General features: G+C 41.7%; 1 protein-coding gene and 1 long non-coding RNA gene across 4 annotated transcripts in view; one reads left to right on the forward strand and one right to left on the reverse strand.

Annotated features, from left to right (window-relative positions):
* CLDN10 (claudin 10) overlaps window positions 1-15,777 on the reverse strand; it is a 129,022-nt gene that overhangs the window by 62,444 nt on the left and 50,801 nt on the right. The gene's annotated exons all lie outside the window — the stretch shown is intronic.
* The window catches only part of LOC117063602, a 52,447-nt gene that overhangs the window by 18,583 nt on the left and 18,087 nt on the right, over window positions 1-15,777 (forward strand). The window lies entirely within an intron of this gene.

Below are 15,777 nucleotides of genomic sequence, written 5' to 3' on the forward strand. Positions count from 1 at the left end.
GAGAGGGAGGGAAGAAGGGAGGGAGGGAGGGAGAGAGGCAAGAAGGAAGGGAGGGAGGGAGGGAGGGAGGAAGGAAGGAAGGAAGGAAGGAAGGAAGGAAGGAAGGAAGGAAGGAAGGAAGGAAGGAAGACAATCTATTAACTTAGAGAATGGCTTCATCACAATGGTCTGTATGGGTAAATATTGCCCGTGGTTATCAGATCATCTCGTATGTCTGGCTCTAGGAGACACTCTCCCCTCCTGCATAAATTCTGATTAAAGTTTTGGTTTATAGAGCAAAGAATTCAGAAACTTATATGAAGGATGAAGATCTTAAGAAGATGAGATTCCCCTCCGTGCCCTTCTGTGCACATACAGAGATCCAAAGCCTTTTCCATAGCTGCCTGACAGGTTTCACTGCTGCCCTGAAGAAATCCTTGAGACTGGCAGCAGGAGCAGGATCTCTGTATAATCTTTGTTTGCCTAATAATAGGGCTTTAAGGGTTTTTAAAAGCTGGTTTTCTTTGGGGATCATTTAAATTTCCCATTTCCTGGTAAATATTTTTGGTAAAAACATTATCCTCTTGGATTTCAGAGGAAGTTAAAATAGAAAAAGCTTGAAAGCATTCACAAAGCCATGTGCTCTCAAAACACAGCCATTCATTTGAAGTTGTCTTTTAGTCTGAATCCAAATCCTGCAGTCAATACAAACCTTAATCTGCTGCTCGGTCTCTGCGGATCCATTCTGCCTGAAGCTATGAGCTTCAAAATTCTCAAAGAGTTGGACTTAAATGCTGTTTCTTATATTTTATAATACTGTTTAATCTGCCTGAAGGTGTAGGATGTAATGTCATGATACTATATAAACATCTGGGCTACTGGACTCTCAATACAGATGAGAAATATTCTACTACTATGAAGTTGTAGTTCTTTCCTATTATTTCATTGGTATGCATATGTATTCATAGCAATTATTTATTTAAATATTTTAGCACATATAACTTTGAAATTATAAAGGAGATCTTTTGTTTTTCTTTTTTTCTTGGAGACAGAGTCTTGCTCTGTCACCCAGGCTGGAGTGCAGCGGTGTAATCTCAGCCTCCCGGGTTCAATCGATTCTCCTGCCTCAGCCTCCCAAGTAGCTGGGATTACAGGCACCCTCCATTACACCCGGCTCATTTTTGTATTTTTAGTAGAGATGGGGTTTCATCATGTTGGCCAGGCTGGTCTCAGACTGCTGACCTCAAGTGATCCACCTGCCTGTCGGTTTGGAGCCAAGTAGGCGGAAGGTCAGCAGAGCACTAGAAGGAAACTCTCTGTTCCCAAGCCAGTTAAGTTCCTTCCTCTGGGCTCATGTTCTACAAGCCATCATCAAGCAAACCAAGCTGGAACTATGTCAGCCACCTCCCCCAAGGATCTAATCAAGAGGTAGCTAGCTGTGTGATGGGACAGAGAGAAGGTGAGCTCTGAGATGAATACAAGACTTTTCAGTGACCACAGTTTCTCTTGGTTAGGGCCCCTGACTCAGAGCCTCACTTCACACAGTAGAGAAGGACCTGTAGGAAAGACTCACATTCATGCCACAAAAGACAGTCCGTTCTGTTCTTGAGTGTAACATCTTTCTGTCTTAAAAATAATAGTAATTAAGGCCAATGCAGGCAGATCATTTGAGGTCAGGAGTTCAAGACCCAGCCTGGCCAACATGGCAAAACCCCGTCTCTACTAAAAATACAAAAAATTAGCCAGGCATGGTGGTGCACGCCTGTCATTTCAACTGATCAGGAGCCTGAGGCATGAGAATCGCTTGAACCCAGGAGGTGCAGGTTGCAGTGAGCTGAGATCGTACCACTGCACTCCAGCATAGGTGAGAGAATGAGATTCTGTCTCAAAAAACAAAACAAAACAAAAAGTAATTAGCCAGGTGCAGTAAGTGAGTGCCTCCAGTCCCAGCTCCTCAGGAAGCTAAGATAGGAGGATTACTTGAGCCCAGGAGTTCAAGGCTATAGTATGCTATGATCATGTCTGTGAATAGTCACTGTACTCCAGGTTGGTCAAGGTAGCAAGACCTCATCTCATAATGATTGCAAGTTGCAGCCAAGTCTCCTGCAAGTTCACCTTCCATAGTATATCTCAAATCTGTCTCCTGTTTAGCATCTTCAGCGCCATCTCCATGCAAGTCTGTGGTACATCATCTCACAACTGAGATACTGCAATGGCTTCCATGCTTGCCCTTGTCACCTTAAAATTCATCTCCTACTCGGTAACCAGAGTGAGCCTCTTAACTTACGAAGCAAATCATGTTGCACACACCCTTACCTGCTTCAACTCCTTAAAGGGCTTTCCATTTCTCTTAACACCTAAATGCATGACCTTGACCTACAAAGCCCCATGTTCCCTGATCCAGACCTCATCTGGTTTTCATCACCATCACCAGCTACTCTCACCTGCTGACAAGTGCTAGAAGACCCTTGAGGCTACCTGCCTTAATGCCTTTGCACTTAGGGATCCTTTGGTCTGAAACACTTTTACTCCTGTCTTCTCCTTGGGGTCTGTTTAAATATTCTCTCCATAGACAGGGTGTCATCCACCCTCTACATAAAACGTAGCCAATTCCCCTACCTCCCCATTATTGGTTGTGTGCTGGTAAACATTTAGCAACTGGCTTTTGCAGGTGGGGTGGGTGGAGTAGGTGGAGGAATCCCTGATTGTTAGTGCTTGCTTATTTCTGTGGTGTGAATTCTCCTACCACAGCTAATTTCTAGCTATCAGTCTGAAGTCAATAGGCTGGAAGATTTTTTCTTCTTTTTTTTTCTTTTTTGAGACAGGGTCTCGCTCTGTCACCCAGGTTGGAGTGCTGTGGTGTCATCACAGATCATTGTAACCTCCACCTCCCGGGCTCAAGCCATCCTCCTGCCTCAGTCTCCAAAAGTAGCTGGGATTACAGGCGTGCACCACCATGCTGGGCTAATTTTTTAATTTTTTGTAAAGATGAGGTTTCTCTGTGTTGCCCAGGCAGGTCTCGAATTCCTGAGCTTAAGTGATCCTTCTGCCTTGGCCTCCTAAATTGCTGGGATTATAGGCATGAGCCACCGTGCCAGGTAAGAGGCTGGAAGAGTTCTGAAGCATAACAACCAGTTCTTGAGAGCTGATGCAAGCTGGCTCCAGCTCTTCACTGCATGATTCTCTATCACACAGCACTGCTTATTTCCTTTAAGGCAACCATGAAAAACTGTCAGATTATATACTTGTTTCTCCACTTGTTTTTGTGTTTATCTCTAAAGCTTATAGACAGAGATTACCATGTAAATTCCATGAAAAAAGGTCTATCTCAACCCTAGTCCAATGCTTGTCAATGTAGTATATATTCAATATGTATTTATGAATGAATGATAAGAGCTCATTCTGTACACATGAGTCTTCCCTTTTACAGCCTTTTCATTTTCTTAGTTTTCCTAAGTTTTAAAAAAATAATTTTTTATTTCAGGGAAAAAGCTCTATTTTACTGCTTTTAACACCCAGAAGCCAAGAGGGAGACAGGATATTGAGTAAGAAGGGTGTGAAAGAAGAAAGGGCTGGAAGGGTTTGTTAGAGGGGTGTCATACAATATGACGTGGAAGGAATTTATAGTTTGAAACCCTCTAGTGAAATGACTTTTACTCATTATGTTAATTGGAAAACAAGTTTATTTTCAGCATAGAACACATTCTGCCCCTTGTTACCTAAACTGTAAAATTTCTTCTTCATCACAGTGCCTCCTGCCCAGCACAGTGCCCGCCAGAGGGATATGTAAATAGTAAGTAATAAATAATGCTCTTGACTATGGATCCTAAGGGCCATTCTACAATAGTAGGAAAGTTCCAAATTCAAGCTAATAAAATATGTATTGGACTGGGCATGGTGGCTCATGCCTGTAATCCTAGCACTTTGGGAGGCGGAATGGGAGGACTGCTTAAGCCCAGGAGTTCAAGACCAACCTGGGCAGCAATATAGTGAGATTCTGTGCTCTACAAAACCTTAAAAATTAGCTGGGCGTGGTGGCGTGCTCCTGTGGTCCCAGCTACTCAGGAGGCTGAGGTGGGAGAATCACTTGTGCCCAGGAGGTTGAGGCTGCAGTGAGTCAAGATTGTGCCACTGGACTCCAGCCTGGGCAACAGAGTGAGACCCTGTCTCAAAATAAATAAATAAAGATAAAATAAAACTCTTATTGTGTACCAGGTATTGGTGAAAACAAAAATCAAAACACCTGGCACTTTCTGTGGGTGAAAAGCTGATGTTTCTGCAATCAGGTTCAGTCTATTTTCCTAAGGAAGCCTATAGGGCCCTAAGCCCAGACACACAAGTGCAGTGCTCTAGCCTGCTTGAAAGCATGGCCAGCGTGGTAGAGGTGGCAGAGAGGAGACAGTATCAGGTGACTCGGGGACGTGGCACAGGGCTGCAGCTGATACTGCTCTAGGCCCCTGGGAAATTCCCAGGACAGCATCCTGTGTGGCACAAACTAAGATACAGTCCTTGGGTGAAATCATCTCCCTCAAGATAATTTAAAACCTTCGCTATCCCCCTATTCTCCCATCTCTCCCTTCCTAGACTTGTTGGCCAAACACATTGCTCACATTTACATCGAAAACGGATACACAAACCTAAAACAAACAAAAAACAACAAAAAAGGAGAGGGAATCTTTAAGATGACTTTTCCTAGTTATATCATTGGTCCTAGCCTTGTTGGCCAAACACATTGCTCATATTAACATCAAAAACAGACATACAAACAGAAAACAAACAAACAAAACACAAAACAGAAAAAAAAAAAAGGAGAGAGAATCTTTGTCTAAGATGACTTTTTCTACTTGTATCATTGGCCTGGGTCTGAAACACCAAAGGAGAAGCTTCCTCCCCTCTTCTTTCTCTCACCTCTGCCTACTGCGGAAAACTCTTTCACAAAGAAACACTTTTGTGTGAAACCAGTTTCCTTCACATCACTCAAGTTCTCAACACCTGTTCTGTTAATAAACAAACACAGGTTTGGAAGTCCTCCTTGTTTTAGGACTTCCAAACCTATATTTGTTTATTAACAGAACAAGGATTTAGGGTTTTTTTTCTTTTTCCTTTTTTTGTTCTCTGCCATTCTATCATAGGTTTTGCTTTTTCACCTAAAGAAAATCCCACAATGGCTTGGATAAAATGATACTAATCTGTATTTACAGTATCTCACTTTACTTCTTGCTATTTTGAGTTCTTACAGCTGACTGACTTTCAGATGTATGAAAAAATTGGACCAAGTTCTTGAAAAACTGGTTGGCAAATCCTAAGTCTGTAGATGTTCCAATAATTCTTGAGCTTTAAAAAATGATCCCTGTCATGAAATATTTTATTTTCTAGAAAATTCTTATGCCTGACAAATACGTCATATTCATAGAGTGCTTTTCTATTAGACTTCAGGTGCTTTACATTTTTTGGGCTGACAGAGTGTTTCCAACACCCTGAAAACTTTCTTAGTACCTTTGTTTTATACTTGGAGGACTGAGGCCTGAATAACTTGTCTCACATAGCAAGGTAGTCAGTAATGGAGTAAGTTTCCAACTTGTTTATTGGAGATTTACTGGTTCATTGGAGACTTAGTCCAACAAATTTTCACTTAATTTCCTAGCAATATAATTTATGAATTATCAATATTAAAAGATATCTTTATTGTGCAAAGACACTTTATGTGCTTACAAGAATAGTGTTCACAGTGTATAAAAGAGAACATACATATTTTATATAATTATATATGTATTATATATATATATATATATACACACACAAGCCATAAAAACAATTCAAATGAGGATATAGAAAAGACTATGGTAAGACAAATGAGCAAAAGCTTAATAAATAAATGTTCAAAAATCAATTCTATGTAAAGATAAGATCTTTACCCTTGAAACATTTACCATTAACCTGGGAAAACAGAAAACAAACAGTCTCTAATTTGACGCTAGCACAAAGAACTAGAGTCCTTGTGCAAAATACAAAGATCTTCTGGAACTGTCAAAGGAAGGAATGAATTCATAAACATTAAAGTGTACTCAAAGGGGTCAGGACAAGCACAGGCTTCTCAAAGGAGGTGAGTGCTCTTTAGGTGGGAAGATGGTGACCATGTGGATAGAGGGAGAAGTGTAAGATTGGCCTAAGCAAAACTCAGAGCAGAAATGTCTAGATTTTCTCCCCCATCAAATGTTCTTCACTGGAAGCCAGACTCTCCATATCATTCCAGGGTTTCCCTCTGGGGAAGGGAAAGGAACACCACCACATTAAATGTGACTCATCTCAGTCTCAGAAGTGGTGGTGTACTGGAACCTGCTTGCAAAAGCTCAAGAGAGCTTTCCCGTTGCCAATTTGGGGAAGTGAATGACAACACGTTGGTAGTTTTGGTAGTTTAGAATCAGCCAAGGTGGGAGTATTTACACCACAGAAAACGACAAATGCTACAAATCAGCCCCCCATGCCCATCCTACCCACCAGCACATCTGGAAGCTGTGCATTTTACAGTCAGGGAGCTATGGTGGCAGCTGTGTGAGAGGAAGAGAAAGGAGATCTCTGGGAGTGGGCCAGAAGAAACGAGTAAGGAGTCGGAGGTAGAGACAAAGCCGATGGTGGCAGGAAACCACCAATGACCATCAGGAAGAGCGAGTGAGTCACCCACGAATTCATGGGAAAGAGATGAGTCCAGAAGGGACTGGAATCGTCGGGAAAAGCAGAGTTGCTTAGTGCTCTTACTATATGAGTGCTGACTTAAGATGTTAAAAGTCTGCTTATATTTGGTCCGACACCTAACATCTTTATGAAGCTAAAATTATTGTTGCTTTGCTATGTCACCAGTCATTTGTTTCTCTGTTCATTGGAGCAGATCCAAAACAAGTCTTTAATGAATTTTGGCACGGCCTGCAGGTACTGCTGCCACTCGCCTCTGAATTAAGGAACCTCAGGGGTGATCTTTTTCTGCTCAGTTTTCCTCGATGTCAGACCTGACCCCCAGCCAATTTCCTGTTAAAGTGCATAGGTCCGGCCGGGCGCGGTGGCTCACGCCTGTAATCCCAGCACTTTGGGAGGCCGAGGCGGGCGGATCACGAGGTCAGGAGTTCGACATCAGCCTGGCCAACATGGTGAAACCCCATCTCTACTAAAAATACAAAAATTAGCTGGGCGTGGTGGCAGGCACCTGTAATCCCAGCTACTTGGGAGGCTGAGGCAAGAGAATCACTTGAACCTGAGAGGCAGAGGTTGCGGTGAGTCGAGATTGCACCATTGCACTCCAGCCTGGACGACAGAGCAAGACTCCATCTCAAAAAAGAAAAAGAAAGAAGGGAAAGGGTCTTGGCACAAGCCAAATTACAAATGTGTCTATTTTATGTTTATTCAAGCATTAGTCCTCACTTTGTAAACATCTGCTTTGCCCACTGTCTCCTTAGTTCATTTTACCTGTTATGGCAGTGATCCGACAACGATGAGAGCTTTGAGTTGTATTTGCTTCACTGTCTGCCAACAACCACCTTGGAGCCAAAAATACCCTTCAGATGAGCCACAAAGGGACTTCGCCTGGGCTGAAGCCAAAATCAACTTCCAAAGACCATAGTACTTACATGAATGAGAGCTCACAGCTGCGCACTAAAGAAAGTGAGTCAGCCAACAACCTTAAGTCCCCGCGTGCCCATTGTAAGACATCCGTGGAATGTGGCTCTCTGCATTTGAGCAATGGGAAAACAATGGGGCTACAACAATACCTGCCTTTAAAAATGAGTGGGTTCTGCTAAATTTCCAGAGAGAGAACCAGAAGATCTGATTTTATGTTTTTAGTTAGGAAATTCCTTGTTTTCTCCCTGTGGACCCTGAGAACGCGATACCATCCTATCACATGGGCTTGCAGTCTCAACATAGTGTTAGAATTATCCCAAGGAACACACCTTTTCATGGAAATTAAGAGTGAATACAGAAACACGTATTTGCCTTTGAAAATACCCAAGTTTCTCTACTGGCAAAAAATATTCCTTTGATCCATTTGTGAATTTTGGCTATTACCCTAATTTCCTGCTACCTTCAACAGATAAAATGTTCTTGAGTCGGGGGAAGAGTAGGGTTAAAACTCAAGGTAAATGTCACCACCTTTAGTCTGACATCTCCTTCTACTTCTTCAAATTAGTGAGAATTTTCAATGTAATAATCAACAGTGATTTTATGCAGATAACCAAAGTGGATGCTTTTAAAAAATATGCAAAACTGGCCAGTGTGATGGCTCACACCATAATCCCAGCACTGTGGGAGGCTGAGGTGGGAGGCTCACTTGAGCTCAGGAGTTTGAGACCATCCTGGGCAATATAGTGAGATCTTATCCCTATAGAAAGGAAAAATAAAAATTTTAAAAAATATTTAAAAATTGCCGGGTGTGGTGGCTCACGCCTGTAATCCCAGCACTTTGGGAGGCCAAGGCAGGCAGATCACCTGAGGTCAGGAGTTCTAGACCAGCCTGACCAACATGGTGAAACCCCATCTCTACTAAAAATACGAAAATTAGTTGGGCATGGTGGCATGTGCCTGTAATCCCAGCTACTCAGGAGGCTGAGGCAGGAGAATCACTTGAACCCAGGAGGCGGAGGTTGCAGTGAGCTGAGATTGGGTCACTGCACTCCAGCCTGGGTGACAGAGTGAGATTCTATCTCAAAATAAATAAATAAATAAAATAAAATAATAAGAATATGTAAATGTCATCTCATATTTTAGTAAATGTGATTAATGTTTCTTGCAGAGGACTTAATGTTTCTTGCAGAAGTAAAAAATGTAGGCAGACAGAAGAGAATATTCCTGTTTTCCTGTCCATAAATATGCCCATATATGGTCTTCCATAACTTACACTGTTCACCTCACTGTAGTCCTCTTTCTGATTTAATTGTCATACTTCTTCAGTAATGATATTTGCTTGTTTGGCTGGCTTTATTGACAATCTCTACTTCAAACTCTTTTCATGTCCAAATCCAAGAAATATTTTAAGCTGTGCATTTTCCTATAATTCCATGTAGTACCCATGACTACTCATTTTTATGTCAATATTTAAAGTTCTGATAAAATACATGTAACATAAAATTTACTATTTTAACAATTTTTAAGTATACAGTTCAGTAGTGTTAAGTATATTCACATTGTTGTGCAACCAGTCTCCAGAACGCTTTTCAACTTGCAAAACTGAAACTCTGTACCGCTAACAATAGCCCATAATTTCTGCCTCCCTCTTTTCCCTAGCAACCACCATTTTACTTTGTGTCACTATAATTTTGACTAAGCGCCTTATATTAGTAGAATTACACAGCATTTTTTTTTGTGATTGGCTTATTTCATTTAGCATAATGCCCTTAAGATTCATGTATGTTGTAGCTTGAGTCAGAACTTTCATCCTTTATAAGGCTGAATAATATTCCATCGTAAGTATATACCACATTTTGCTTATCCATTCATCCATCCATGGACGCTCGGGTTTCTTCCATGTTTCAGGTTTTGTAAACAGTGCTGCTATAAACATGGGTGTACAAATATCTCTTTGAGACCTTGCTTTCCATCCTTTTGAGTATTTAACCAGAAGTGGAATTTCTAGATCATATGGTAGTTCTATTTTTAATTTTTTGAGGAACCTATGGACAGCCCTTGATGTAACATCCTTCCCTTTGGTTTTATTCAAAATGCATTCTTTTGAATATTGTACCTGTATTTTTTTCAATACTTCTTAACCCTCAATATTAGCCACTTTCCATGGTTTAGCATTTGACCCTCTAATGTTTTTTTCTTTACATTTTCTCCTTTGGTAAACACATTCACTCTTGTGGCTTTTATTAATATTATCATCTCTATGAAAATCTACATATTCACCTCTGGCTTCTGTCTTGAGATCAAAATATTTATCTATATATTAAATATCTTCAATGGGCAAATATCCAAAATATAGGCCCAAGACAGACTCCATCTGTGAATCCATTTCTCTTCACCCTACACAGGAAGCATTTGAGCAAATTTAACCCTCCCACAAGACAGTGCGAACCAACAGTTAGAAGATGTTATGTTTGGGTGGGCACTGGGAACCTGTTGAGACTTTGAGTTTTACTCCCACTCCTCTCATTCATCCATACAAATATGTCCATCAGAAGAGATAGATGCTCCAGAAACAGGACATCTTTGCTGAAGACCTCTTTTACTGAGTGAGCATAATGCATCGAGAGACTGCACATCCCTCTCACTTAAAACATGCTCCTGGTTGGGCAAAGTGGCTCATGCCTGTAGTCCCAGCACTTTGGGAGGCCGACGCAGGCAGATCTCTTGAGGTCAGGGGTTCAAGACCAGCCTGGCCAACATGGTGAAACCCCATCTCTACTAAAACATACAAGAATTAACTGGGTGTGGTGGCGGGCACCTGCTACTGCACTCTAGCTTGGCTGACAGAGTGAGACTCTGTCTCAAAAAACAAACAAAACAAAGCAAAACACAACAACAACAAAAAACATGCTCCCAAGCTGCTCCTCACCATAAACCTCCTGGCAACAGTTGAAGCAGGGAAAACTTTCTAGAGAAGGAGTGACTAGGCTGATTCACAGTTTTGTATAGCCACTCCCTAGGGCTTCTCAGACATTTGAGAGGTGGGAAATCACAAGTAAAGCCAGACTTCCTGTAATTAAGCAGGTGAGAAGACAAAAAATCAAGATTTGAGGTATTACTGCAATTATGATCTCATTTGCACTCCCAGACAGGTGATTTCTTTTCTAGATGAATTGTAGACTATATGCCCAAGTCAGGAACCTGGGAGTTGAGCTAAACTTCTTTTTTCTCAGCTTTAAAATCTAACAAGTTTCCAAGTGAATCTATCCTTTTTAACATGTGCAGAAGTAAAATACTATAGCTTAAAGGATTGGGTTGGGGGGGACAGTGGTGGTGGTTATAAATGAAACACAACTATTGTAAAATTCTTATATTAGATGATATGAATTCAAAGTAGACCCTGACAAGTTAAGGGTGTATATTGTAATCCCTAGAACAACTATTTTAAAATGCCAAGAAGTAGAGCTAAAAGATCAATAAAGGAGATAGAATGAAATATTAACAATTATTCAATTAACAGAGAAGATAGAAAAGAAGAACAAAAAGCAGTTGAAACAAACAGGAAACCCCCCCACCAGCAGGATGCAGACTTGAACCCAACCATATCAGTGATTACATAAAATGTAAATGGACCACCAAACATTTCAAATAAAGACAGAGATTATTAAACTAGATTTTTTAAAAGATAAAAATAGGCAAGACACAATTATATGCTGTTTATAGAAAATGCACTTTCAATATAAAGAAACAGGCAAGTTAAAAGTAGAAATATGGAAAAAGATGTCCATGCAAACACTAATCACAAGAAGCCTGGGGTAGCTGTATTGACTTCAGACAATGAAGACATCAAGACAAGAAGAATTACAAAAAATGATGAGAGTCATTTCATAATGATAAAAAGGTCAGTTTACAATAAGACCAAGAAAAGTTGGGCATGGTGGCACACACCTGTAGTCCCAGCTACTTGGGAGGCCGAGGCAGGAAGGTCACTTGTGCCCAGGAAGTCAAAGCTGCAGTGAGCTACGATCGCACCACTGCAATCCAGCCTGAAAGAGTGAGATCCCTATCTCTAAAAACAAAAAAATGGGCTGGATGTAAAATAGGCTCATGCCTGTAATCCCAGCACTTTGGGAGGCCAAGGCGGGTGGATCAGTTGAGGTCAGGAGTTTGAGACCAGCCTGACCCACATGGTGAACCCCTGTCTCCACTAAAAATACAAAAATTAGCCAGACGTGGTGGCAAGTACCTGTAATCCCAGGTACTTGGGAGGCTGAGGCAGGACAATCATTTGAACCCAGGAGATGGAGGTTGCAGTGGCTGAGATCATGCCACTGCACTCCAGCCTGGGTGACAGAGTGAGACTCTGTAAAGAAAAAAAAAAAAAAAAAAAAAAGAAAGAAAAGAAAGAAAGAAAAACTAAGAATTAAAAAAATTATATTTTTAAAGACCAAAATAATCTGCCCTCCGTGGTATCCCTTACATGCCACGTCTTCTCTGCTTCTTTCACTCCTTTTGCTCAGTACAGTTTTCTTGGTTTCCCAGGAGACTGGTGTCACTTTTCCATTCAAATCCATCCCAGCAACAAGTTTATTTTTAAAACGAAAATGAGGTCACTTCTCTAATTAAAAACCTTTAATGGTTTCTGGTGGTTAGCTGGATAAAGTTTAAATCCCTTCCTTAGCTTCTTATTGGTGCCTCAAAGGCTTGCCCCAACCCACCTCTCCAGCTTTGTCATTCACTGATCATCACTCATGCCAGACCTCACTCACAGCAATTGCTTCTTATTCCTCAGCAAGCAGTGCTTCTTTCTGTACATCCTTCCTCCACTTGCCAGAGACCTCCTCCCTTACCTTCCTCCACACATTCCTGAAGCATCCTTCTGTACTCAGTTACAAGCTGTGCATAAACTGGCCTCTCCCATCCTCCCACTCCACCCTCACTCTCCTCCAACACTGGCCTCAAATGTAGCGAGTTGGTTCCCATTTGAGGCTCACTCTTGGCATTTGCTATTCCCTCTGCCAGGTGCACTCTCCTTCCTGGATCATTGCATGGCGACTAACCCCTTTGAGCCATTGACGTCTCGGGCCAAATACGTACTTCCCAGAGATGCTTTCCCTAACTTCCCACTCTCATGCAGACCCCGCCTCACTCACTTGCATCATGCTGTTTTACTGACCTCACATCTCTCAGCCTTATTTATCTGTTTAGTGTCTACATTATCTGTTAGAGTCTACATTCAATAGAATGTAGACTCTACGAGAATGGGGAGCTTTGGGGCTTTATTCAAGGATATATTATCAAATTTTAGAACAGTGTCTGGCACGTAGTAGGCAGTCAGTAAGTATTTGTGGACTACAGGAACGGTAGGTGGGTGGGAACATTTAGTATAGAGCAAGCTTGTCCAGCCCTTGGCCTATGGGCTGCCTGTGGGCCAAGGACGGCTTTGAATGAGGCTCAACACAAATTCATAAACTTTCTTAAAACATTATGAAATTTTCTTGCGATTTTTTTTCTTCGTGCTCATCAGTTATCATTAGTGTTAGTGTATTTTATGTGTGGTCCAAGACAATTCTTCCAATGTGGACCAGAGAAGCCAAAAAGATCGGACACCCTTGATATAAAGGAACTTTTTTCTAGTGCTAAATTCCTTCCCAACATGTCAGGCTTGCTTTGTCAGTGCCTGGGTCAGTGTTGGAGCTCCCGCTGCTGATTCCATTTATTACCCCTTAGGCAGTTTCCCTCCCAGACTCTCAGGCCTTCCTGGGAACCCTCCACCTCCAGTGGTAACAGGGCTGGTCAGGTATGGATTACTCAGTCTACCCCAGCGCCTGTCTATCTGCCTGTCAGCATGCAGATCCAAATCACTTAGTCCTGTCTATTTTTTCTTTTTTTTTGAGATGGAGTTTCACTCTTGTCACCCAGGCTGGCGTGCAGTGGCATGATCTTGGCTCACTGCAACCTCTGCCTCCTGGGTTCAAGTGATTCTCCGGCTTCAGCCTCCCAAGTAGCTGCAATTACAGGCGCTTGCCACCATGCCCAGCTAGTTTTTGTATTTTTAGTAGAGACGAGGTTTCACCAGGTTGGCCAGGGTGGTCTAGAACTCCTGACCTCAGGTGATTCACCTGCCTCAGCCTTTCAAAGTGCTGGGATTACAGACGTAAGCCACTGCGCCTGGCCAGTCCTGTCTATTTTCAATGCTGGCTAATCAGAGAAGGGTGTTTAATAATTGCTGCCAATCATGATTTATAAGACCCTTTTAAACACAACTCCATGCATTTTCGTGGACTTTTTAAAATATATTCCTGGCATGGACAGATTAATGGATAAACAAGATGTGGTCTATCCATACGATAGAATGTTATTCAGCCTTAAAAAGCAAGGAAGTTCTGACTCATGCTACAACATGGATGAAACTTGAAGACATTATGCCAAGTGAAAAGCTAGTCACAAAAGGACAATTTCTGTATGATTCCACTTATATGAGATATCAAGAGTCATCAAATTCATAGAGACAGAAAATAGAACGATGGTTGCCTGGGAGTGGCAGAGGCAGAAATGGGTTCTTTAATGGTTTGAGAGTTTCAGTTTTGCAAGATAAAAAAGTTCTGGAAATTGCTTGTGCAACAGTGTGAACATACTTAACACTATTGAGCTGTACACTCAAAAGTGGTCAATGTGGTAAAGTTTATGTTGTACATATTTTAATTTTATCACAATTTAAAAATTATAAAGGAGAAGAATAGGTTGGGCATGATGGCTCATGCTTGTAATCCCAGCATTTTCAGAGGCTGAGATTGGTGGATCACTTGAGGCCAGGAGTTTGAGATCAGCCTGGCCAACATGGCGAAACCCCATCTCTAGTAAAAATACAAAAATCAGCCAGGTGTGGTGGCATGTGCCTGTAGTCCCAGCTACTCGGGAGGCTGAGGTGGGAGGATTACTTCAGCCCAGGAGGTTGAGGCTGTACTGAGCTGTGATGGCACCACTGCACTCCAGCCTGGGCAACAGAGCAATCCCTGTCTCAAAAAAAAGGAAAAAGAAAAAGAGTATATTGCCCATAGAATATTTTGCCCATAGACATACTCTGTATGTAGTTGCACTGGAAACTGAAATTCTCTTTGGAATGTTTCCTACTGTGATGCTGCTGGAGGATGATCTAAAGGAACGAGGATCTGGAGTTTTGCGTTGTGGATCCCAGGAGGATTTAATGAAACAGTAGTGAGAAGGCAGGATAGTCATGCTGGGAGATAAGGGCTGCCAGGGGGCTCAAGGAGGTGCTTTCCTCAGGTCACACACTGACCTTCAGATTTCCTCTCAGGAAAAGCCTGATACGTAACTCTGAAGCTCCTAGGATCTGTTAGCCAAGAATCTGTGTTTTAATTTTATTACATCTAGAAATTAATAGACTATAAACATTTTCCCTTGGTTTGCTTATTTAAATCATCTTGTATTATTTCTCTTTTTGTTGTATTTTTATTTTAAAGAAAAATGTTCATTTAAGTTTATCATCTCAATGTCCTAAACCTTTAAATTCAACATCATTTTGCTTTTCCCAAGATGTCCCTTCTCTTCTCTTCTTTGATTTTTTTTTTTTTTTCCGGAATTCTCCTTTCTAGTATTCAGTGGCCTGTTTTCTTTTGAGAGAAAAATGTTTGGCAACTTACTGTTTGGCTGCAAAAGTGCTGAACAGGTTTTAAACACTTGGATTTCCCAGCTGGCCCTAATCCTTTGCCTGTTACATAAAGGGACCCCTTAAGCCCCTGAAATTGCAGGGGACATTTGTGTTGAAGTTCACTATTCTATTTGGTGAGGGAGACATGGATGTGAAATTGCAATGCACATTCAAAGATGACACTACCACGAGTTCAAATCTATCTGCACAAAGCCGGGGGGACAGGCAGGCCTGCCTCCCTCCTTGTGTGGCTGGTCTGTCCTTTGCAGAATCACAGCTCTGCTTCCTGTCAGGGCTGTGACGGTTGGCACAGAGTCTTGGCACTGAGCTCAGTGGCCCCTTCTCCCTTAAGCCCAGCCACACTGCTTCTGATTCCTGGCTCACGCTTGCCATGGCTTCTCTTGTGATTTTCTTTCAATGCTACATTGCCCTCTAAGAGCCTAAAATAGAGGCTTGACCGTGATCCTTTCATAGAATTCAATATTCAGCCTCAATAGAAATTAAATATTGCCAGA

Source organism: Trachypithecus francoisi, unplaced genomic scaffold (genome assembly GCF_009764315.1).
Source record: "Trachypithecus francoisi isolate TF-2019V2 unplaced genomic scaffold, Tfra_2.0 Lachesis_group18, whole genome shotgun sequence".
NCBI classification, from domain to species: domain Eukaryota; kingdom Metazoa; phylum Chordata; class Mammalia; order Primates; family Cercopithecidae; genus Trachypithecus; species Trachypithecus francoisi.